The following is a 24602-nucleotide window of genomic DNA, read 5'->3' on the forward strand; positions in this document are numbered from 1 at the left end:
GTAGCATAGCAACAGAAAAATCCCTCCAGCTTTTACAATGGAGTAACAAAGAAAAAAAAACAAGTCATATTAAAAAAGATCATGACAAAACATAAGTCGAGCTGCTTCAAATGATCGTTACCTGTAAAACTGTGGTCAGAAAACTAACTTAGAGCAACAAGTAAATGAAAAAGCTAAAAACCACCAATTAACATACATTTGAATTGAAGAACAGCATAAATTACAATAAATCAGCAGCTTCCTAGCACTGCTAATTTGCTGAAAAATTAGTTGAATGCAAGAATAATCTCTCAAATTTGTTTCCACTGAAGGTCTTATAACAAACACACCCCCTCACATATCAAAGAAATCAGAATAAAGCAGTACATAAGGGTCTATGTACCTGCAGTCTAGCACATGCTATTACTTTATATACTGATGACCAGGGTCGCCACTCCTCAGACAGGTGAGGAGTACACGAGCAGCCTTCCTACCCTCATGGCTCCTACTCGTTTTAACACATCTGATTTCTTTCCTGGACCAAAACCTTTATATACCACCTACACTAACTTCCACACTAGAAGTTGAAGATCACAGTGCCTTATGAGGAAAAGAGCTACTTCCTCCCCCCAGGTGCTCTTTAAATATTCCAGAGATGCAGAACGCTGGGAGTTCTGGCAGCATTACCTATTACCAGGTTACTTCATTACCAGATTTGCAATAAAATTCCTTTGAAATATGTCATGAAGTTTGCAATTTTAAGTACACCGAATAAGCATTTTCTCCGTAAATTTTGGTTTCCAGGTATTTGTGTAGTCAAAGGCAAATGCAGACTACATCTGTAATATAAGCATGTCAGACAATTTATGCTCTCCTTGTATAAGCCTAACATTACTACCCCTACTTGCCACTGTTTCATGTGACAGTGCCTAATAATTCATCTGCTCTGGATACAACACACTCATCATTATAATGAATACTAATGCAAAGCAGTCATCAAAAGGGCAGGAGATTTATCTTTTTTTGTTGAAGAGCGGTTGAAAGCCATCCTATTGATCAAGAGGACTCATGTAAATGAACCGGTTTTCAACAGCGACTGAAGTCAAAATAAATTACAGAACTGAGAACACTGCTTTTTCCACTACAACTACTAGCATAATATAAGCATATAATTCATGAAAGCAATAACCAGATATTGGTTGCAAGACGCATCATTCTTCTTCTAAAGCAAGGAGGTCTAAGAGAACTATCAGGTACAGCGAAGAGTAATTCAAGATGGCAGTAGAAATGCTAATAAATATTCTCACATCCAATTCATATTCTTCAACTACTAGTCTATCACAAATGCAGAGGAGTGCAAACCTTTCCAAGTGATCTGCAAGAACGTAGCAAAGATTCTAGGCTAGAGGGATCCAAACTCAAGCGTCAATATTCAATTTTTAGAAAATATGCACACGAGTACAATTCAGTGATGTGATGGATGCAATGAGACTGAACCATGTAATGACAAAATTTGCGGATGACAAAGGATTTAAAGAGCAGCTGCTTCTCTATTGTTTGTGATGGACTTCAAAAAGAATTTCAAATATGCAATTAGATCAACACAAGGACAGGCATTAAAGCATACATAGCAAACAGCAAAACATGGAAAAATAATGTTAATTATTAATTTATGAATTAGTTTCCCATAAGAATCGATATCTTACAAATTAACTAGATTTCAACTGCAAAAAAAGTAGACAGCTTTACAGATTACTCACAAAAATATATCAAATTGGGACCAAAAGTAATCAGGATATCAATATATGTTTTTAAATGATAAAGACATATCCAAAATTATTATGTCTTATGTAAACTAGTGATATTCCCTCACCTTGAATAATGTGTGTTCACTTTTGAATTCTGTGTTCAGTTTTGGTCACCCCCATCTGAAAAAGGATACATCAAATAGAAAAGACGCAGAGAAGGACAATATAAATTAAAGAATTGAAGAGACTTAGGCACAAGAAGAAATCCTGATTAGAACTATATAGCTTCAAGAAAGAATGAATGAGCAGTAACGTTACTCATGTTATATAAAATAACTGACAAGAAATGGTCATGTCTTTCTAATACCCTGCCTCACTCTAGATGACCAAAAAATCCCCCAACTCCTTTGAGATTAAGGACTGATGCAAATACAAAAATACTGTTGTTGTTTTTTGGTCTGTGTGTTGTTGTTGTGTTTTGATGGTTTTTTTTTGTTTGTTTGTTTTTTCTTTAAGACGGAATTAGTCTTTGAATCATGGGCAACAATTGAAGTAGAATATGTTAACAATATTAAGGAATGGATCGACAGAAAAAATATCCACAACTGCTCTAGATTAAATAATAAGGTTCATATTAATGTACAATAAAACCAGCCATTAACTAGGTAGAGTTGGACAAAACACATCAGATACTGAAGTGAAACCTGCTAAGGTAAGTTTTCTTGAACTAAACACCAGGATACATAAGTCAATGGACCTGACACATAGGTGTTTCTGATTTCCTACATATTAAAATCACTACTGATTCACAAAGATAAGAGTTACTCCAGCAACACCCTTGATCTAAACTAAGCATGCTTTGCCATCTTCTTTAGGACTCTTTAAAAGTAAAACGTCGTATTACAAATAGCATGTTCACTGAAGTCCTTTTTTGTTTGTTTTTAGAAAAAGTTTAATATTTAGTTGGGCTTAAAAGTGAGAGACTTTTGGATATTAAAATACAAATTGTTGGTGTCATGTTAATGTACTATTGCTCTTTCAAATACAAGCATGGTACGCAACGCCAGATAGATACAATGCCATTTTCCTTGCAGTCCTTTCAAAGGACTGTTGCTGTCTATCTGTGAAGCAGAACTGCATCTAAACATTCACAATCTGGCTTTTCTAAGTTTTCTAGTCTTCTTTCAAATATGGTATGATTAAACATTAGGCAGCACATAACTAGCAAATTCTGATTATTCATCCATTTACTTTCAACTCTAAGAAGGTTAAAGGATTTAAAGAGAGCAAAAACAAATGCTCAGAAACAGACTCTGGACAATTTAGCTGGATAGGGGCGTCTCTGTCTTTGAGGTGGCAGGAACAAATCAAAGATATCGCTTTACCACTCAGGGTATGCCACCATATCTCACAAGAGACAAGGAGAACAAATAGAACAAGAAGATATGAGAAGTTATCCCTCCCATTCATGATTTCATTCCTCCTTTGAAGGAGTGCTATGGAATAGCAGGCTCTCACGTGGCAAGCGATAGTGAAGACAGGAGGAAATGAGTCACCGTATCTCGTGTAAGCTTCTAAGGCCGCTTTATTGCTATGGTGTTGTCCACAGCGCTGCACAAAAGGGATTTTCATTTCCTGACAGAAGAGACTTCATTTTAGCATCATAAAACGTATTCATAAAGCTGTGCAATGTCCAATGGATAGAGAGACCTACTCAACATCACAGACTTTCACCATTATATATGTGATACATAAACACCGAAGACTGACACGCAGCTGCCACTTTGACTTTGAACCCTGACCATGAAAAAAGAAAAAGGATTTTTAAATCTTATATATAGAGTAACCCAAACTATGTAACTACTTACAAAAAAGAAGCAATCATCAAAAGAGAACTTAAAACAGCGCTCAAAATCAAGGGGGGAGAACAAGAGACAACGGGAAATCAAAGCAGACAATTAACAAATAAATCCTAGGTTATTTTGTTAAGTAAAACAAAATGAGAAAAAAGCTATCCTAGCATTCTGTACCCATACTGAAGAATTTTGTTTTGAAAGTCTCATCACAAATTTTAACTCAATGAATATACCTTCCCTAACCACAGAACTACAGAACTACAAGAGATAATAAAAGTTTTGTTACTTTTTTGAATTTTTCAGCTGAAAGTAATAAAATAAAAAGCAAATTTTGTATTCTTTCCCACCTATTCACTATCTCTAGTTGAATGAACCTTTATTAAAACCAGAAGATGTCTGTCTACCTTTTTCGTAATTTTACTTTTCTCAGGAAGACTGCATCTTAATAAGTGATTATTTATGTACTTGATATGCTGAACAGCTTTTTAATTACATGAAAATTAAGCAAAGTGGGCACCGATGTATCAATTTAATGAAGAAAATCACAAATAAAGAGAAACTCTTCAGACTTTTTATTGGTAAATAAAGTCTGCAATTTAATAAATTGTATCTATGTTTTGGATAGCACGGTGTTAATATGCAGACCATCAAACGAGGTTACTTATCCATAACTGCATTTTGACAATACCCTTCACGAACTAGCACTGGCGTGCTTTACTAACAGCGAAGCCACCTTGCAGGGCTTTACTGAAAGAGTGGAGGTTGGCAAAGGATGGATGGTGTCACCCAGACATTGCCTCTGCCCTTACCTTTCAGACAGCTTCAAGACAGTGAATGCTGCGCACAGTTAGCATGATACACTTAAGTCACTCTTGAAGAGCAAGAGAAATAGACAAGTATCGCCCTCCTTTTCCAGCAGATGAGTTCCCTCATCTCCTGCCTTCCTACCCAGTAAACACACGCAGGCCCCCAGATGGTGCTCCTGATGACAGTGGAGTGCAGACGGTGACAGGCCTACGCTGTTGTCTGTACTCTTGTTTTGCACACCTAGAACACTTGCAGAAGTGTTTGTCCCTACAACATAGGACACGGATATGCCTGTGTACATCAGGGTCACAAACTCTGCCACAAGCCAGTCTCTCTGAAGTCATTTTCTAGCACTTACCTGTTGCACAACAGTTCGTTGTGTAGGTATATTGCACTGGAAACGAACGTGCTTAAGATCCTCAAAAGATACAAAAGTCTTCTAAGCATCCCTGCCTGTTCTGAAAAGGTTGTTTTCACTGCTGATGTGCACTTGTCTGGATGATGGCTGGCAATAATTGGATGGAATTTTGCATCTCAGACTGATAACGTTTGTCTTCAGTTATGTTGTTTGCATTACAGAAAGCTCACCAACAAATCAACACAAATGTTCCTGAACAGGCAAAGTGATTTCATGTCGTTTATCTCAGACATTCAGATCATTCTGTATTCATACAAACTAGTACGTTTATCTTATTTACCTTCCTAATAATGTTATCCACCTTACTGGAATAAGAATTTCCCCATCTATTACTCTGCCTTGCAAACTGAAGGTTGTTGCCCATGACACAATCCTGCCCTCTAAAGAAAAAAATATATCAGAAGAGAAAAAAGTTGTAACTTTAGAGAAAAAGTTAGTATTTTTATTACAGAAATTTTATGCAGTGATACTGGATTCAAGAAATTGTCAAATCAAGCATCAAACACTGACAGCGTGACCCCAGGAAACAGACAGTAGAGTTGCTAAAGTCATTCTGTTTAAAAAGACAAGCAAGTAAAAGAGTTGTAGAATAAATTAACATTTAAAAATAATTGTATCAAATGAACTGCAATGTTTGATCATTTAAGAAGTTACTTAAATGCAACACCAAAATCCACTTCGCTTTGGATATCCCCCTATATAAGGTATTACCCGGTCACTTAATAGTTATGTCAGCTGAGAAGTGGGAGGGGGAAAAACGAACAGAAGCATCATTTTTGCACTTGTGACAAAAAATAAAAAAATAAAACCACATGGCAGCAACTGGGGCAGGTGGATTAACACACATAAAATCAATCTGTTTTCTCAAGCTTATCCCAGTAGAGACTTTTGGTGAACAATGATATTCTGAAACACTTCTAGGTTTTAAATCCACTGCTAGCAAATACATTGGGCACATTTTATTCAGCTCTGTTGCTTCCATAAAACAAGGCACAAAAAAGCTCCCCACACACAGTACCTGGTGACATTTGCCAACCTTAATTTGTACGCTGCTGTACTAATTTATGATGTTCTGGCAAGTGAACAGATTGGATGACCTGGTCAGTTTTTCCCCCTTCTAGTTTCCATGATTAGATCTCTGGTGTAAAATACGACACCCTCAGAACGAGTCACATTCTCACCAGTGTTTTAGTGGTTCCACGAACACAATCACACAGAAATGCCACAGAGCTTAAGCTTGTGGGCACTAGGGCAGGTAACGGACGGCATTCTGACCAAACTCTGAAATGACGTTAGAAAATCTGAAGTGTTAGATTTTCCCTCCCTACACAACTAAACCTATGGACTGCTAGCACGGAAAAATACACAAGTCTATTTTGGTAGGCTAGACTGTAAGACTTCAGCCTTCCAGTATGTCACATCACCTGCTTGCCACGGCACTACAGTCTGCTTAAGGAATCCGTATGCAACGGCCCTCCGTGTACTTCACTCCTGCCTTGAACCCCAACAGTAGCAGTTTGCTGTTTTTCCCCTTCTCATTCTCCTTGAATATTTTGTCCTCTCTGCTTTTTTCCTCTATTTTCCTTCCCTGGTACCACATTTTAATTTATTTGTCCTTTCCTATTGAAAGGAGAGCCACTCTATTCTTAGAAGAGTTTGAGATCCTAAAATAAACTGCTTAACTATGTATCTATTACATCCAGATTGATGCCATGTCAGAGTCTGACAGCACACTGCAAGAGGAATGTGAGCACAGCAGAGAACCCCAGCGTCTCTGCAGGCTCGGGGTTGCAAATATTTTTCAAGTAACATTATGTACAAAAACCTGAGCCGCTCTACCCAAACACTGAAACAGAAGTCTGCTTGCTTATTTCTTCTTCTCACTACATGAACCTTCCAGTTTCTTAGCTTTTAACTTTGGTTTCCCTTTTAAAGCAGTTCTTGCCTGACACCGAGCACTAAAAATCTGTCTCTCCACAGCCACGCTCAGTGTAAACTGGAATCCACCAGGAATTCTTTTTGTCAAGCAGAACACTATAATTTTGCTGTCATACCAGACAAAAGTTAAAACCAGTACAGTTTAAAGGGGAAAAAAGATAATAATGGGATCTAGATAATAATTGGATAATAATGGGAGCCTTTCATCCAAGTGAATCCTTTGAGTCCAGTCCAGTACACTAATAATTGAGAGTAGCTCATAATTTATGGCTAAATGCTTCATTCTGTTCCCAATATAGACAGCCATTCACGTAACGAAAAGGCACACTTGTTGACAATATTAACAGAAGCCGTAAGGATCAAATAGTCAGGGAACTTTCCCCTCACCCACCGAAATACTACTTCAAAAATAGGGCTGCCGCATGCTGACTGTTTGCAGGCTTGAGCTGTCGTTGTATAATAACTTGTCTCCCCAAGAAAAAGGAAAAGGACACCATCCTCCCTGCCCATTCTCCTCTCCACGAACAGAGGAAGTTCACACAGAATTTCACAAGGCTCTGTACTAATTCTGCTGGCCAAGTTTTAAAAGCCATAAACATTTCCTCAGCTTGGGGAGGGGAACAGCAGTAGTTATTTCAAGAACACAACTATCCTTTCATTAACCTATTCAAAAGTGTATTAATATAATACAAATAAGAATTATGAAGCACTCCCAAATCTGTACTAACCCAGAAATTGACATACACACCACATAATAGCCGTAATCCATGTAAATACCATACTATTTCAAGAGCACACGTTAGTTTCACTTCTCAAATGGTCTGCACCAAAATACAAAACCAAAACATGCCAACTAAAATTTATTAGAAATACCACCTACTAGCAAAAATTGCTAAAATAAAGCCATTGGGAATTGTCCTGACCACTGCCCTAAAGGCTAATGTATTACAGGAATCTACACAGTAGAAACACTTTTTCCATTGGAAAGATGAAAGCTAAAGTTAGCTAACCTTCTCTTCTGAAAAGGTATTTGTGATTTCCCTGGAGACGTGGGGAATTAACACCTGTTTTGTTTGTAGCATGTAGGAATTTCACAAGGGAAACATTCTCAGATCGGAGCATTTCCTTTTTTTAGTCCCAGGATTATGCTGTCTTACAAAGTCATACAGCAAACATAAAGGCCCTGCACCTCAGGTAAAGCAGGAGGAGCCGTTTCTGCCCTGCAGAGCTCCTAGGAAAGCCGGGCCCAGCTAGCCTCTCCTGACTGCTTGCGGCCTTCCAGCTCCGGCCCAGAAATCAGCCGCAAAAGGCCCAATGCGTCTCTGCGAGGAGCAGGCAGGGGCCTTTAGTACCTTAGTACCGAGGGCATTTTCCTTCACGTGCATCATCTTCAGCAGTAGCCACACACCGAACCCTTTCCTCACAGAGGCGTGGGCACTGCTGCTGTTTTGCATCCTTGCTTTTCAGCAAGGCTCTCAGCACCACAGGCCTCGCTGCACCTTGGGTAACAGCATTTACGCTTGCTTTTGAGTCAAGTTCTTCACATCCTCTGGGATTTTTACATTGCATTTCTCACCTTTATGAAGTCCATCTAAAATATAGGTGTAACCTGAATACATTAAAACTGGGAGAAAAAATCTCTTCTTGAAAGAAAAACACACCTCGCAGAAGCAGCCCCCACCACTCCGTTTCAGCCATGTTCTACATGCGTGCTGCCTGCAACCTGAACAGTCCCTCCACACACACATTTCTATAGGAGGGGAAAATCTTAGTGCTTTTCTTCTATGCTCATGATGTTCCAGTAAGTCTTTCTGGTCACTGACATTGGCCAAATATTATAGAAGAAATCAGAGAGGATCATTGTTACCATCTCAATGGGATTCTTGCATAGCATGAAATTTCTCTACGGTCAGTTTGAATGAATATTTTCCTAATGAAATCTTGATTTTAAGATTGACAGCGGTATAGAGAATTTTTTATTGACTAGATATAAGAAATGATGTTATCCATAAATAGGGTAGCATAAATTATCACAAGTAGAGGAGCAACATACTCAAGGAAATCCCTGGGAGTAAGTCCAATGCCAAGACAGACCCAGACATTTCTTTACAACTACCCAGGAAGAGCGCTTGTCAACCAGTTTTGAAGAGGCCCTATAAACAACATATATGTTCGTGATGTTGCCAGGGCATGAGTGAGCAAAATTATCTATTAGCATACAGTTGTTGAAACTGGAATACTTCAAGTCTTGTAGAGAAATAACTTCCTGAGAATGGTTACAAACAAGAACTGTATCAGGACTACATCACAATCAAAATACAAGAGACTTAGAGACTAGTAACATAACTATGAGGAAAAGAGTCCCTTAAAACATAATGATAGATATGAACATTTTCATTACTCATTTGGGAACAAGACTAGATGACAGCGACATTGTTTTTTAAAAAAATAAATCATTATTTTATGTCTCTGACATTGCAAGTACCCTTAAGCAAATCAGCCTTGCACTATGATCTAAGATTACAGATTTATTTTTTTTTTAATAGAAATAACTAAAAATAACTGACTGGGAAAGACATAAAACCCAGCAGATATCCAAGAAAAGCTGCATTTTTGGAAGGAAATGGTAATCTGAAGAGAAAAATTATTATAGTCTACAGAAAGTATGTCAATGATTTACCAAGTCGTGACATGGCATTGGGAGTACTTGAAGACAAAAAGCTGCCTTAGTGAAGTAGAAAGCAGAGATCTTTACCTACTTAGAAACCTCAAGCAATTGTTTTTGCTTGCTTGTTTAAATAAAAGGCAAGATTGTCCTATTCCAAAATACAGATCATTACATTGTACCTACTATTTCATGTTGTCCGATATCAGTGTTTGTTCACTTCAATGCTTATTATGCGTTATGTAGCAATAAAATGCATTATGATTACCAAGTTCTCAGTTCCACTGAATGAGAAGTAATCACGTTTTTGCACGTTACAACCATAATAGAGGAATATATATTTATGTCCCTGCTTTATTTAAACCTGATGTAAACAGGTTTACATGATTTATAAAACTACAGGTGCAAAGATTTCTTGATGCCAATTCTGTTTCTAAATTTTGTTCGTTATTTTAAACACACACACAAGAAACAGATTTGCTTTCAATTGAATATCGTTGATTTCAGTTTAAGTTCATAGGAACTGTCCTAAAAAGTATGACTGGATTTTTATTGAACAAGGTCAACAGGATGAAGCGTTCAACTTTGCTTACTTTTATTGGGGGAGGGAGGGGAAAGGGAGGAACTGAAAACACAAAACCCCACAATCAACCTTAGACCAACATCTGTAATGAACATATTGTGCACAAATGTTTTACAACTGGAAGGTTTAAGCAATCTATAAGCAATGTCTTTTAATTAAGAACAGCATGGCAATCTTAACAACGCATTGTCTTACCAGCTTTACCAAGTCAAAAAGAGCTACCGCAAATAGGCTTCGTTCTACAGAATAAGCACATACCTCACTGTGTTGTGTATTTCTTATCCCTCACTGGTGCCAGTATACCCACTGAAATGAGAGAAGTGAAATCAGAGTTTCTTTGTTTCACTGTTCAGCATGGAAAGAAAGTGTTAAAAGAAAAAACTATGAATTCAGAGGTTGAAGTTAAAATAGATGTTAAATGAATTAAGTGACCCTGCATTTAACCCAGCATCATCTTCATTCTAGCCGATTTAAGTCAAGTGTTGCTTGACTGTGAAATGTCTATATTTATCTTTGAAAGGGGAGGAGAACAAACTGAACTGTATCTTGGAGAATTTGACGGTGAAAATTCATCTCTGAAGATACCCCCTTATTAGGTGAGTAAAGTACAGAGCACTAATGGTACAAAATTCAAACCTGTGTGTCTCACTGTAAGCTTTCTACGATTTAAAAAACTGTATAGACACAATTGCAATTACAATTGTCATATTATTTGGTATTTTCTAAATAGTAAAAGGAATAGGCAAAAACTAGCTGACTGCATTAATTCTCACAAGTCAACACAGTTTTAGATAAGAACATTCTGAAATAAATACCACCGAAATCCACCAAGCATGCTAACACTTCAATAATGAGTCATTGCCATGTCATAACCACGTCAAATCACAAAAATATTGAGGCAATGTTTACAAGCTCAACAATTACTTTAAATGCAATCATTTAGCTAGAACACATGACCTGTATTTCCCTATGAAAGGCTCTCAACTTAACTGGATTAACACACTATTGATAGCTAAATTCCGCTGCCAGAGGCTACTGTCAAGTCATCATTTCCAGAACAAACCTATAAGCTATTTTCTTTATCCTGTGTCCGACTATTACAACAAGCTCATCATGAATTTGCTCCCCAAATGCTCTAAAAAAAATGCTGCGAAGAACATTCAAGAGCTGCATGACACAGGATTACCTGTTCTACCGCAATTAGAACATGCATCAGTCACAGGTTCGAAGGCTAAATGCATTTAGCAGCTAACCAAGAAATTAACATCCAATTTTTCAACGTTGTTTTTTTTACTTAAAGACAATTCAAGTTCACTGCTGTGAAAGTTGACTGTTGCATAGAACTCAAATCCCAGACATCTTGTTCTAGGGAGGAACAAAAAAAGAAAGCTCTGAGTTTTCATGAAACATTTCTCATGAAAACGTTTGTGTTTTTCCTACCTAAAGCAACACTCACAGATATTACAACTACTTTCCCCACCCACTTCTTAAAGCACACGTGGTAACTAGGAGATTTATTAATAGCTGGGTAAGTGAGCCAGTAGAGAACTGAAGTAACCTACGTCAAGGTAACACTTGTGCACCACCATGCACTCGGGGTTACGCTACTGGGCAACGTGCCCTGGACTGCGCCACCCACCTCCGCAGAGCCCTCCCTCACCCTCGCATTTTTGCAGGATGGTAACGGGGAGCAAGAGAGCTTCTGATCCCTGTTTTCATGCAGGGCCTAAGAGCAATCTCAATACAACCACAGCCCTGCTCTTTTGTTAGCCCATTCCCATTTGTAGCATCTGGTTAAAATGAGGAAGAAGCAAACTTACAGAAGAATTAGTTCCTCCTATCCACCACACACAAAAGAGTCGGTTTTAAAGTTACATTTAGTAAGAGGAACAAATAAAGGACTTGTTCTAAACTGAGGAATTCTCAAGTCTACTTCCTTCCCCCTCTGCCAGCAATACTGTTTGCTTCCTGAGACTAATAAAGTTGAGTGGGAGACAGAGCACAAGCATTCCTAATGAAGGAGCCTGAAACGTCATTTTAAAGGGCCAGAGGAGAATAACCAACCATAAAGGTTGAAGCATACAAGGCACACAATCCAAAGAAAACATTTTTATTAGGGACGGGACAGGCTGACGTGCCAGCTGCAGCCAAAGGACTGGGAGACAACAAGTGACAGCCCCCAGGCTCCTGCAGGGGCACGGCTGGCTAGACGGCGCTACGAAGTCACCTGTCCAACAGGATTTACCCCAGTTACCCAGGCACTCGCCTGGCTCAGCAAAATCAGCCACTAGTGACTCCATTGCAAAAACATCGGTCATTCACACAGTAACATCTGTTGCGACACAGATTAGGACCCCTTCAGCTCCTGATCTGGACCTTTTCACGCAAGAAGTAAAAAATCTATTTCATAAAGAGCAACCGGTCTGTGGGACTCTGCTGCTGGGTTTGGTCATGCTAGAAATGTCTTCCAAAAAAGCCTCTAACATGCAACTAGACACAAAAGAAGCAACGTAAGGAAGCTCACGAGCTCCAGATTGAACGCAGCTGGGAGAACATAGCAGCAACTGGCGACGCAAATGCACCTTCTTAGTCTTTGCTGCTTCATCACTGCTTAGGTTTTCACTATCAGCCACCAGAAATTGAACACTGAATGGATCTTTGACTGTTCTGAGCTGGTTTTATATTCTCCGTTGATTACTGGAGGATCATGCACATTCTGAAGTCCTTTGCCTCCTCCCACCTTTCACTGAAAGGGTTATACTTGAAACAGGAGAAATAACGATATTATGCAAAGGCAGAACCCCCCCCGCCCTTTTACAAAGGAAAGGATACCCTACTGTCACCTCAATGTACTTGAAAGAGAATGCTGTCTTACAGAAATACACATCTAATACTTTTCTTTTTGTAGAATATATCAAAAACATCAGCCCTAAACACACGTTTATCAATTGTGCGAATTTCACAAAGCCCATTTCAAAGCATTACAAAATTCCCACATTTTCCTTAGGCCCATCACAAGTGAGCTCAAAGAAGTTCCAGAAGACTCCAGCTACTGGAAAGAAACCACTGGAAATTCAGTTTGAATACAAACAAAAGGCGCAAAAAATAAAAATCTTTCCTTAAAATCCAGCTAAAGTTAAAAGCTACCATTTGCATACAAAAGAGACCACGTTGAACCCCATAACAGATGAACATCCAGCAGAATGGTATGAAACCCTTTCAGCTACCAGCTGTCAGTAACAGATAGCCTACTCCATGCAAGGAAAAGAAACATGTTAAGTAAAATAAATGAAGTACAACAGATTTAGGAAAGAAAAAGAAGAAAGACTACAGTACAAAGTACTATGCCACCGAGCCTCAAGCCTGCAGGCAGCGTGGGAAGGACCTGCTATTACGTAAGGTGTTATTAAGGCAGCAAAGCTGGCTGCTTACCTGAAGATACTTAAATACTCAAAATAATCGCACAGATTAGTGAGCAACTGTCAGAGAAAAGCATTACCTACCTGTAACGTAGTCAGAGTTCCTCAAGCTCTCTCCCCACGTGTATTCTCTTAGAGGTATACGTGCCTTAAGGGCTTCAAGTGGCAGATGTTGTCTGTAGCGTGCTCGCTACAGGCCAGCAGGCAGAATCGGATTTACCACTATTCTCTGTACACCCACACAGTTCCAAGTTACGGAAGGATTCCCCAGCCACAGAACTAATTGTGGTTTATATCAATAGGCCAGTATGGCAAGGGAAAAAAAATAAACTTGTTTTACAGGCACAAAGTATTCTTCCTTCAGAGAGGAACAGGAGAAACTCCAACTCCTAGGAATACCCGGCGATACTGATATCCCAGAAGAGGCATCTGCTCCAGGTGCTTCAGTTAAAGGACAGTGCCTGGCAGAAATACGGGAAGAATCTCATCTAACAGACAGGATGTCAAGCAGGGAGTACATTTTAGAACAAATCTGAGCCTTTTTTTTTTTTTTTTTGAGATACTTTTTGTTAGGCTCAAGTCCACAACAGTTTGGTACAAAAAGTAAATACAGCAATCCACTGCTCTGAGAAGACCTCTGGGGCAACAGTGCAGAGGAAATTATTAAAGCTAAACAACTCCATGATTCAGAAGTAACCCTAATAGCCTTACAACAAAATGGTCACACATACTGCCTCCCTTTTGGGAACAGGCAATTCTTCCCCTGGAGTGCACACAGTGCCTTCCCTGCGCTATAAGGGTGCAGTGCTGCATTCGTACATCAGCTTTAACCACAACGGACAGAGGAGCAAAGCAAGCACTAGAGAATTTATAGCGGCATTACTTCTCGATAAGTAAGCCTGTAAGTACAAAGTTACATCTCTGAATAAAGGGAAGGTACTGCACCATTTACTTTGTCCAGTCTCACTCCAAGGTTAAGACTTCGTTATAGGGTCAGACTGGCAAGGCTGCTTTTAACCTCTGTTTCTCCAGTCCAGTCTTCCTGGGGCTATAGGGTCCTTTGCTTGTAGTGCAGCCCTCTTCTTGTTTACCTTTCCTCCTCATTTTCCACCTGCTCAGGTTGAGAAAACTCACGTACTCCCTCATAATCTTCCCTTTCCTCTCTCACCTTATTGCTATCTTGGACTCTACAGTCCTATGAACACAGCTTTTCTTTTTTTTTTTTTTTTCCCCCTCCCCTTCTAACTTGCCTTGCCTGCAGTTTTCTGCTTTTGTAGTGGAATTGCCAACCATGAGAACCGAGCAACACGCTGGAGAGAAAACTGAAGACACAGGCTATCACACACAAATTATTTCCATTTGAGAGGCTGGGAAGCTTTTCGCGCATTTCCCTATACATCTTTCTGCTAAAGAACAGAGTATGTTGTTCAGCCTTAAAAATGTGAGCAAGCACATTGTCAAACACTGGACCCAATTCTACTTCGCTGTTGCTATTTTTCATATTTATACCACTTCTCTCTCCAAACAATGAAGTCCAGGTCTCTCATTTTGCATTCTGCAGCATCTTCAAAAGGCAACACGCAGCTGATTTAGTTAGCCCAGAGCTGTGCACATGCTGACCAGCCAGGTGGCTACTGCGGAAAAGCAAAAGATAACCACCAGCTTCTTCCTTTTTGCCTTACAGGAAGCACTAACTTACATCCTCCCTCCGCTCTGCAGCTGCTGCGCGTACCGCCTATAGTGGCACCTTCAGGACTCTAAACCGGCTCTGACCGAAGATGAAAACACTTGGAAGGTTTTGGTTGTGTTGGGACAAATGCACACATTAAAAAGTTTGTGGAAAAAATAAACCGACTCCAAGGTTCTCCAAACAATCCCCACCAGATTAGATCAACCCAGCCATCACCTTATTTCCTATGGCAGGAGTTTGTTCCATTGTGGACCTGTGACTGCAGGCAACCAAATAACCCCTCCAGCAAACTGATCACAGGTACATCTTCACAACGGGTGCCTTCTCTTGGCAGAGAAACTTCACAGATGTATCTGTAACCATTCCCTAAAGATTAATGAACAAGTCAAAGAAAATATTCAAAGAATCTTGAGGAGGAATTACATTGACACAGTCTTGTGCAGAAGCAAAATTAAGCTGTATCGCTGAAATTTAAGAAGTGAAGAATGAATCCACTATGATGATCCCCCTTAACTACTGTTAAGCTACAGAATACTTGAACTTTTTGATTTGATAATACACATCACCCTGCGTACTGCCTTTCGTTTGTTTTCACTTCAAACCCCACGTCATTTGCTTGACAAAACTCACGTTGAAACAAAGAAAAAAAAGAGACCTCATTTTTAAGACCTGCATCAGGAAACAAAGACAGACTGTGAAAAATGTTTAAAAATACATTTATAAACTTCTGAAGCAAACCTGAAGCAAAAGCACGGAAGCAAGAGGAAATGACTTGTTGCATTGGATTTTATACACGCTCCGGATGCAAGCGGTGCAACTCACAAAGACTCAGGCCACGCATGTGTGCAACTCATGGTGGGGCGTGCATAAAGAAAACACAAACACCACCGTAAATAGCAGCATTTCACATTATTCAAGCAACTAGACCTTAGCACGCTCCCCGGGCAGCCCACGGGGCCGCAGGGCCCTGCCCTTGGCAGCACTCACCTTCCCTGAAGGCTCATGGCAGCCCTGGCAATCCCACACAAGCATCACAAGGAAGGCATGGGGCTCCTGGGAGCTGCTTAAACTTCAAAGTAAGGTCTAAGGGTTCAGTTTTGCCCATGGGGGAGAGCAAGGGCTGAGGTTTCTGCTCTGCACTGGGTACTCTTGATTTATACAGCACCATCTTCTGTGGAACGATCAGAACTGAAGCAGATGACTTATCCTGAGGGAGTATGACCCCGATGCAACGGCTGATAACCAAGTTCATTAGCAGGTATTTCACCGGCCTCATTTCATCCACGCCTGCAACAGCCGACCACGTCACCCACGCCAGATTCTCTGGGCACAAAGAATGAAAATGCCAAAGCGTCAAAAAGCTACGCAACAGGAAGCCCTGTAAGGGCACGGCCTCCCCGCAACCCGGAGCGCATCAGCATTAAATAGCAGACCACGTTCTCAGGCTTTCCATTCGATTTTACACGAGACACCTCTAGGTTGGAACGGAGGGAAGAGTCATTTGACACCATCCATATACAGGCTAAGAACGGTTCCGTAGATAAAATGCAAAGAAAAAAAAAACAGTTCCTCGTTTGTAAATGCTTAATAAATCACATCCAATGCAACCTGAGAACAGCCAGAAATGAAGTGCTAATTAGGTTTAACTGGTGCTGAAGTCATTATGTCAGGAACGCAACCGCATGGCTACAGACCCGCTTCCTTCAGCTACACAAGGTCCCGCTATGTTCCCACCACCCTGCAGAAGAGGGATTAAGAGAGCGCAGCGGAGTAGTCCAGGCACTAATGACATGCTAATTCCTGCTTATCCTTTTATTTAACACACTACAGCGTTACAGTACCCCTGCTCCCTGCCCCCAGTTAAATATCCGACAGTTTCCTAGTTTTTTGGGGGGTGTGTTTTAAACCCATGTAAATTAAAAACAACTGGTCCCTACATTAAACACTACACTAAACAGAGCAAGACAACATTAGGGGCATAAGTGGCATTGGCAAGGAAAACATAGGACTGTATGTCAATGCAACAAAACAAAACTCGAACCATTCAGCTACTAGTAAGACAGACAGACCACTACAGAAACAGCAAGAAATAAACTTCATTATTAGCTGAACACTTGACTTTTGTTAGCGCCTCTCTCATATAGAAATGAATCATCATCCAGATGTAAACTTTAACTGCAGGGCTTTCCTAGCAACTTTTCACGTACAGAAAAGCTTCTGATTTAAGAACACTTTCTCAGGGGCAGTTGTTGAAATAATTCAAGACTAGACAAAAACCCAATGCACAGTAAGAAGTTATACTGCATGATCTACAAATTCTCTCCTCCCGCTTTAATTTCCAGGACACTTACTACCCAAAATACCAAGATCCTTGACTCCACTTTTTGCTAGTGCTCCAGAGAGGTCACAAGCCCAAAACCTGTTGCATCTCCAGACAACACCATGCCTGGCACGATTGATCTCATGATGGGAATATCCAAACACGTCAGCACACAGACTCTGCCCTGCAGTCCCCAGTCCCTGTGCTAACTGCAGAAGCAGATGAGCAGCTGGAGAACTGTCCAGTCCTGCTGTCCCTTGCTCATAGCAGCCAATACCAAATTTGTTCATCACATAACGCTCTACAGACGTCAAAGACGTATGCTACGTCCTCTGTATTTCCCTCTAGACCGGCCCAACCCCCACAAACCACAGCCACTGAACTGAACTCAGAAACTAGGCCAAGATGCAGAAGACATTTTCAGAGCATCTGAGAAAACATCCTTATGGCGAGGGGGGAATGGGTGTCTCGAAATGCTGCAGAAAGTTTCAAGGTGTTGTAACACTTCTAGCGAAACACACACAGCCAAATAACATACCTTATGGTAAGGCACACAAGTTGCATCTTGAGCTAAGACTGTGCTGGATGACAAGAAGTGAAAGATCAATTATCAGGAGTCAGAAAATTAAAAGCTAAAAAAAAAAGTTTTGAATTACCAGGGTTCAAAAACGCCCTCAGCACAATATAAAGTGTTACCCGTGAGACGAACACTTGGGACGTCAGACCTTTTCAGCAAGCACCATTAACTGCTACGAACAATTTGCAACCTCCAGCATACACTAACAGCTCAAACCAGCTTTAAAAAACATCAAGTCTTTAAAATTCGTAATACTATAGTAATATTCAGTTTAAAACTTTTCAAATATATGACATATACATACAAGCTTCGTCATAAGCTATATGCAGGTTTTCAAAGAAGTTATGAAATGCACACATCCAGAAGTTACCAGGGGAGTGTTTTAATAAAAGTGTAAAACAAAACAAAAATAATAAAAAATGAAACCAAAAACACACTGTTCCAATTTAACTCCTAGAATCAGCTTTGGACAATTAAAAGCCGCTTTAAATTCACGAGTTTTGAACCTGCAACATCAGAAAAGAGGAAGCTGAGTTGTGTGCTACTGGTGCACACAGGTGCGTACACACACTGCGTACCGATTATCGCCACTAACGTAACAGCCATTTTTCCAGGTCATCTGCATGCACTACACCTGAAACAAAGCATACTCTTCTCTTAGGAAGCGTTTTATCACAAAATAAGCTTATGTTTTAAATTACTTTGAATACTCACTATTGACCTACAGTTCTCAAAATTTTCCACATCAAACTTTCAAGATATTGCTTAAAGACCCTACTCCAGCGCAGTTGTGAATTAAGGGAACCATGTAATGAGATGACATTTTAGAAGAGACTGCTGTGCTGTCCCGGGACAAGAGAAACATCCCTGGCATTTACCAAGGGGAAAAAAGGCAAGACCTACAGTAGCCCTTAGACCGCAGACCCAAATTCCACCAACAGTTGATTTGCAGCACTGAGAAAGCTGCTTTCTGTGCAAGCACGTAACGTCATGGGATAAAATCGCAATTGCATACCAACAGCACAACTGGCAAACTGCTTTGTTTCGGAACTTTAGGTAGTTTTTAATAAGCAAGGCCCAGCGAACCATACAACATGAGAAAAAGCGTGAGAAATCCCGAATTCCCTGGAGCTTCCAACACAAATTTAACAGAGACATGAGAACCAGTTTAATTTGCCTGCTCTGAAGACGTACTGTGACATTACTTTTCCCCTCAAAGAAGGAGGCCTTCGCAGCCAGGCCTCCTACAGAGCAGCCTTGCAGATAAGGTAGCAATTTACAGAATCATCTGCTATCTCTGTAAAATGCCAGGTTCCGCACGTTTCCAAATACGCTATTTTTAATAGTTTATCCTCCAAGTTGATACTGCGCACTTAGGAAGACGTTCTGAATTTATCACTATGGTCAGTAAAGAAAGCTTAGACTTTTGGAAGCACAAGGAGATTAAGTGAGCCCTAACACGTTCCACATTTGTTATCATTTAAAGACCTTCTCTATGAAGTATGGATGTGTTTGTTTCTAGTACTTGATAATTTTGGCGCTGAGACACAGAAGACCCCACAGGCGGCCCTACCCCTGCACACAACGGTCTGGACAGCATCGTGTATGATAGAAAATGCTTCCAGGCAGGCATTTTCTGGGGGACCTCGGCTCCTTTTTGTGCTTCCCCAGTTGTACTAACGAGCACGAGGGACAGAAGGCCATAGTACACATGAAGTACAAGTGACACTCAACATCTCCTGAAGGTAACCCCAGTTTCATAGTCCACTTGCTTGAAAAACCTTATCCAGGAAATGATCTGGGCTTGCTTCCCCTTGTGCCCCCAGAAATGCATTTCACTCATTTAGAAGTATTTTACTACCAGCCCAAACAGAAACCTTACCAAAACCTCAGATGATACTGTGGAATCGATGACCTTCCAACATACAGTAAGAATTTTTACAACACCCACATTTCAATTTATTTTCATATATAAATTTTAACTGCACTTAATTACATCCCCAATACTTATTTTTACAGCAGACATCTGCCACTTTCCACTTCATGCTAGAAGTCACAGAAAGGTTTTTTCTTGTCGCTGGTTTGTTGTTTTTTTTTTTTAAATGATTATAGTATTTTACATGTCGGTTCAGACCAAAACCGGTGAAGTGTAAAATGTTTTAGGTGTACCCCCCTTACTATTTGCACCTGCTCAGCCTGCCTGAGCTTCAGACCAGCAGAGGCAGCTAACTTTTGCACCTCTGAGCTGAGCCCCCAGCGCTGTGCATCCTCCCAGCCCACAGGGATCCAGACAAGCAGATGCACGGTGGATCAAGTCCTCTGCTTTGCCCCTTCTCGTATGCTGAATGCCATGCTCCGAGGAGGAAGGTGGCCCTCGCCCACAGAACAGCTCTCCTTCAGGGAAAAGGAAGTGTGCCAGATGGAAAAGACAGACTGACGTTTTCTCAGTCACATTGGCTTAGCTCTAGTACTGCCTGCTCTTACACCAAAGTTACAGCTCCCCATTTTCAGGACAGCCCCAGCAGGATCAGCACAATGAAGTATTTATAAATACACCTTAATAGCTACTACTGATATTTTCTCCAACTAAGATACGCCACACGCACCTACATAAACATACACGATGAACAAGCCTTTGTAACATATCAGAGCAGTGATAAAAAGTCACTGTAAGTAAAGCTGTTTTAATGTGTGAAAAATAAAAGTTGCTTCCCAAAACTTCACCCATGGCAAGCTTACGTCTATCATTTAACCCCAACAACCTCAAATACAGCAAGCGCAAAGAGCTCTTTCTCCTTTATTTAAAAAGGATTGTAAAGGAATTTTCCCCCTCTTCAAACTGTAGCAGCCTAAACGCCAGGAGAACTGTCATCTGAACTCTGATTTAAGCTGCTGCTCCTACCATCACTACTCATTCAAAACCTGGGCTGGAATTACTTGAATCTCCCTCAGATACACGGTGCCTTCTAATGCTTCATGTCACAAGCATGCCTGCTCCTGCTTATGTTAGTCAGAAAATCTCTAGCTCAGAAAAACGACAGCTTGAAGGCTGGCCACTATTTCATCCACTCCCATCGCCACGATACTCCTCCGGATCTTCAGAGAGGATAAAAGCAGTTGTAAATTTGCAGCAACCCTGCCATTCTTTTCCACAGCACAAAAAGCAAAAAAAACCTCTGAAAACGAGAAAAACCTACTCTTGTTTTCTGCTTCTATTAACAGAGAGTAGTAAGGTCTCAGGGACCACAGTATATTGACTAGAAAATAATAAGGGAATTGAAACTGTATTTATTAGCAAATAGACACAGAGTTTGGTGAGCTAAGATTGTCAGTCCTTTTTGTGGTTCTGGCTGGGTCCTGGCAATCAGGAAATGGAAGTTCAAAATAGGAAGTCAATTAAACAATTAATGAACACTGCAAAGAGCGCAAACAATCTCACCAGATCAACAAAGTAATTTGTTTGCAGATACAAGCTACAGAAGCTTATCTCGACATTAAATTCTATCTGCTCAGAAAAGAAAACAAATCAGCAATCACAGCCTTCCAACTTTACAGGGTGAAAACTGGTTAGGAGTGCCTCAAATCACTCAGAAAAGCAAATCCGTGCATTATCACGTTATCGGGACTCTTTTCTCATCTATATTACTGACAGTAACCATGCCCACAAGTACAGCAGCTGACTTTGAACATGCTGACCTTGAGCAGGCTAATGACCTTAGCAGCATGTACTTCTGGCTTATTTCATTGCAACGGCGAGGCAGCCTCACCATCTATAGTAGTCTAGAGTCTCTGGCCACCACCCCTGACTATTTTAAGATATCCCAATACACTTCAGTGATGCACAGTTCAAAGTGATAGAATAACATCTGCTAGCATATTTAAGTGCAAGTTGTTTACAGAGGAATTTTTAGCTTGTTCTCGTACTTTGCTTCCCCGACAGAAAACTCCATTTATTAAGAGTTTTACTTCCTATTTCCACATCTACTTTTTTTTTTTTTTTTGAGCAAGAATTTTAGATATTGTGAAAGGAGAAAAACAAGACGTCCCACTCCAGATAAAGCTTATTTAGAAACTTCAAGTATGTGACAACAATGGGTGGACTTGAAAGGCAGTTACTTCCTGAGATGTCAATTTTGCATGACTTCTTCTCTGGATCAAGAAAAGCGATGTTACATGTTTTTTTTATGCCAGGTTTTAAATTAATACTTTATACAGTCAAACTGTGGGTTGATCTCACGTTAGGAAAAGACAATCGACAACTGCTGCAATGGATTAACGTGTTACTACTGCTTCATAATTGCCCGTTACAACCACAACCCTAACCCACACAAGGAAAAAAACACCCTCAGAAAGTATTGTCAACCTACACCACCTGGAGTGACTGCAGTGGCACACAGCACATCTAATCAAGTTACAAAGCCCAGTGAGAAAACAAGCCTGCCCAGGAGCGTACAGACACTATTTTTTTTTTTCCAGCTTTAAAGGATATGTCTAAGAAAGAGGGAAGCCAACAGATCAAATCAATTTGGAAACAATTTATAAAAAAAATAAAATAATAAAAAAAAGTTGTTTGTGCTCTGTTCTGAAACTAAATATGAAGGTGACAAGTTATAAATAAAAGCAGTCCAAGTGCACTAGTCTCCAAGCATGCACGTAACCCTCACTGTACTGCAGCTCACAGGCAGTAATTAAGCCACACAACTCAGCTGCTCTATTATTTTCCCTAAATCCTTTAAAAGGGAAGAGTCTGCATTGGATTCAGTCACTCTTCCGAACTGCAGAAACGAATGGGTGAGCGAAACCTACCACGGCAGACGAAGCATTTATGTTAAGGGGTGAAGGAGAGGTGGTCTTGACAAGCGTGCTGGGATCGAGGAGGGTCTAGAGGGCCGTTTTCTGTACCAGCAGCATCAGGACGGCAGAATGCAACAAATACTACTTTTTCCATCCCCTCTGATTCTTCATGGGAGAGCAGTTTAAAAGGAGGAGATGGAGAAAGGACTGTTGCCATCCAACAGGGATACATCCAGCAGTGATTTTTCCATCTCTCTGAGCTCTGCTGCAACACTAGTGACATTTGGCATTTTGTCTGGAACAACTCTGTCGATTAGCAACTATCCTTGGTTGGAAGGCAGGAGGAAGGATATCACTGACTGATTCAGGAATGAGAGGACTCCACTTACTGCTTTACTCCTTTGCCTTTCCTTGTGAGCACATTGCTGAATTAATGAGGATCGTATGTTACTGCTGTCACCATCCAAGGAGAAAAACAATTCCAAGCTCTCAGCGTTCCTTTATAGCCAAACACCTTCCAGTCTGCGAGCATCACCTGAGTGCTCCGTGAGCCTACCACAGCTTCAGCTGGGCCCCCATTTTATAGAGATCAATTATACTGCTTCCCGTCCACTTCATTTTCCCAATCAATTTGACAATGTTAAATAGCAGCTTGAGTATGGATCTCTGGATGCCAGGAATAGCAAAGAGAACAAAACAAATAAATCAACATAAAGGTGATCTCCTCTGGAAAATAAATTAATAAATAAAAGGCAGGCAATAGCTCCTCCCAAGCAGCGCCAAGTGCTGGAAATCACAAGGCTGTGCCTACAAAAACACTGACATAACGCTACCGCTGCAGACCCTCCCTTAGCAAGCTACGTTCAGCATACCCTGCCAATACTGAGCTGCGCTTCACAAACGTGGTGTTGTAGTCAAGTAAAAAGTGGGAGAAGAAAGATACTGGAGAAGAAAGAGGCTTTATTATTACCGAACTCGCTACATACATGCCATTAGAAATGTGGAACTGTGCATCCTTTAAAGTTTTACTTGCTTTGAACAACAGCTAAACGTTACAGATGACAGGGATACGCAGAATGCATCTCCTGTCATTTGGGTACCAGCTAGTGAAGAGAGCAGAGCTCCTGGACACTGGTGTTGCACACAGCTGGTTCACAAAGGGGCAAATTCTACCCAAGTTCCAACACAAGTTTCTCTGTAAAGAAGAAGGAGCACCGCATGGAAGGGGAGGTCTGCTGCAAAACCAGACCCAAAAAGACCTGTCACAACACAGAACACTGAGACGGCCACGCACAAGCTCTTTTCATGACAGCGGAAACTTTGCTACAGAAAAGTAGGTAGGCTCCTTGAAGCAAGCCAGCACAACTACCCTGACCATTTTGTACCACCCAACTCAGTGCAGGTCACTGCTCTGTGCAATCCGACACTCTGATGCCCCTCTTCTCACTTTCTTTTCCCAAAATACATATAAACTTACAAGAGAGACGAAGAAAAGGAAAATGACTCCCACAGCATACGAACATCATGCCTTAGAAAAGTCTTCCACCTCACCAGAGAAGCATGAGACAAGCGAGTCAGAACTAAGAGCTATCTGTTGATCCCCTCCTTCCCAACCCACACCGCAACAAAGGGCAAAAAGCAGCTTTTAATGCTGGATGTAACGCTCCACTTTTCTTAGTTTAGGGCACAGGTGACCCAGAGCAACATACTTACCATGCTATTTCCGTATATGACAAAAGCTTGATCATCTACATTGTATATAAAAGCAACTTTTTTCTTTCCAAAATGTATACACTGCTTAGTTACTT

General features: G+C 40.6%; 1 protein-coding gene and 1 long non-coding RNA gene across 5 annotated transcripts in view; both read right to left on the bottom strand.

Moving 5' to 3' along the window:
* Nucleotides 1-24602, bottom strand: part of HIPK3 (homeodomain interacting protein kinase 3) — a 70286-nt gene that overhangs the window by 24302 nt on the left and 21382 nt on the right. The window lies entirely within an intron of this gene.
* Nucleotides 19386-23990, bottom strand: LOC118167737. Its single transcript, XR_004751249.1, has 3 exons — nt 20725-23990; nt 19943-20190; nt 19386-19653 (listed from the first exon to the last, which is right to left on the bottom strand). It is a non-coding gene; the product is annotated as an uncharacterized LOC118167737 (long non-coding RNA).

The sequence above is a fragment of the Oxyura jamaicensis genome, chromosome 5 (assembly GCF_011077185.1).
Source record: "Oxyura jamaicensis isolate SHBP4307 breed ruddy duck chromosome 5, BPBGC_Ojam_1.0, whole genome shotgun sequence".
NCBI classification, from domain to species: Eukaryota; Metazoa; Chordata; class Aves; order Anseriformes; family Anatidae; genus Oxyura; species Oxyura jamaicensis.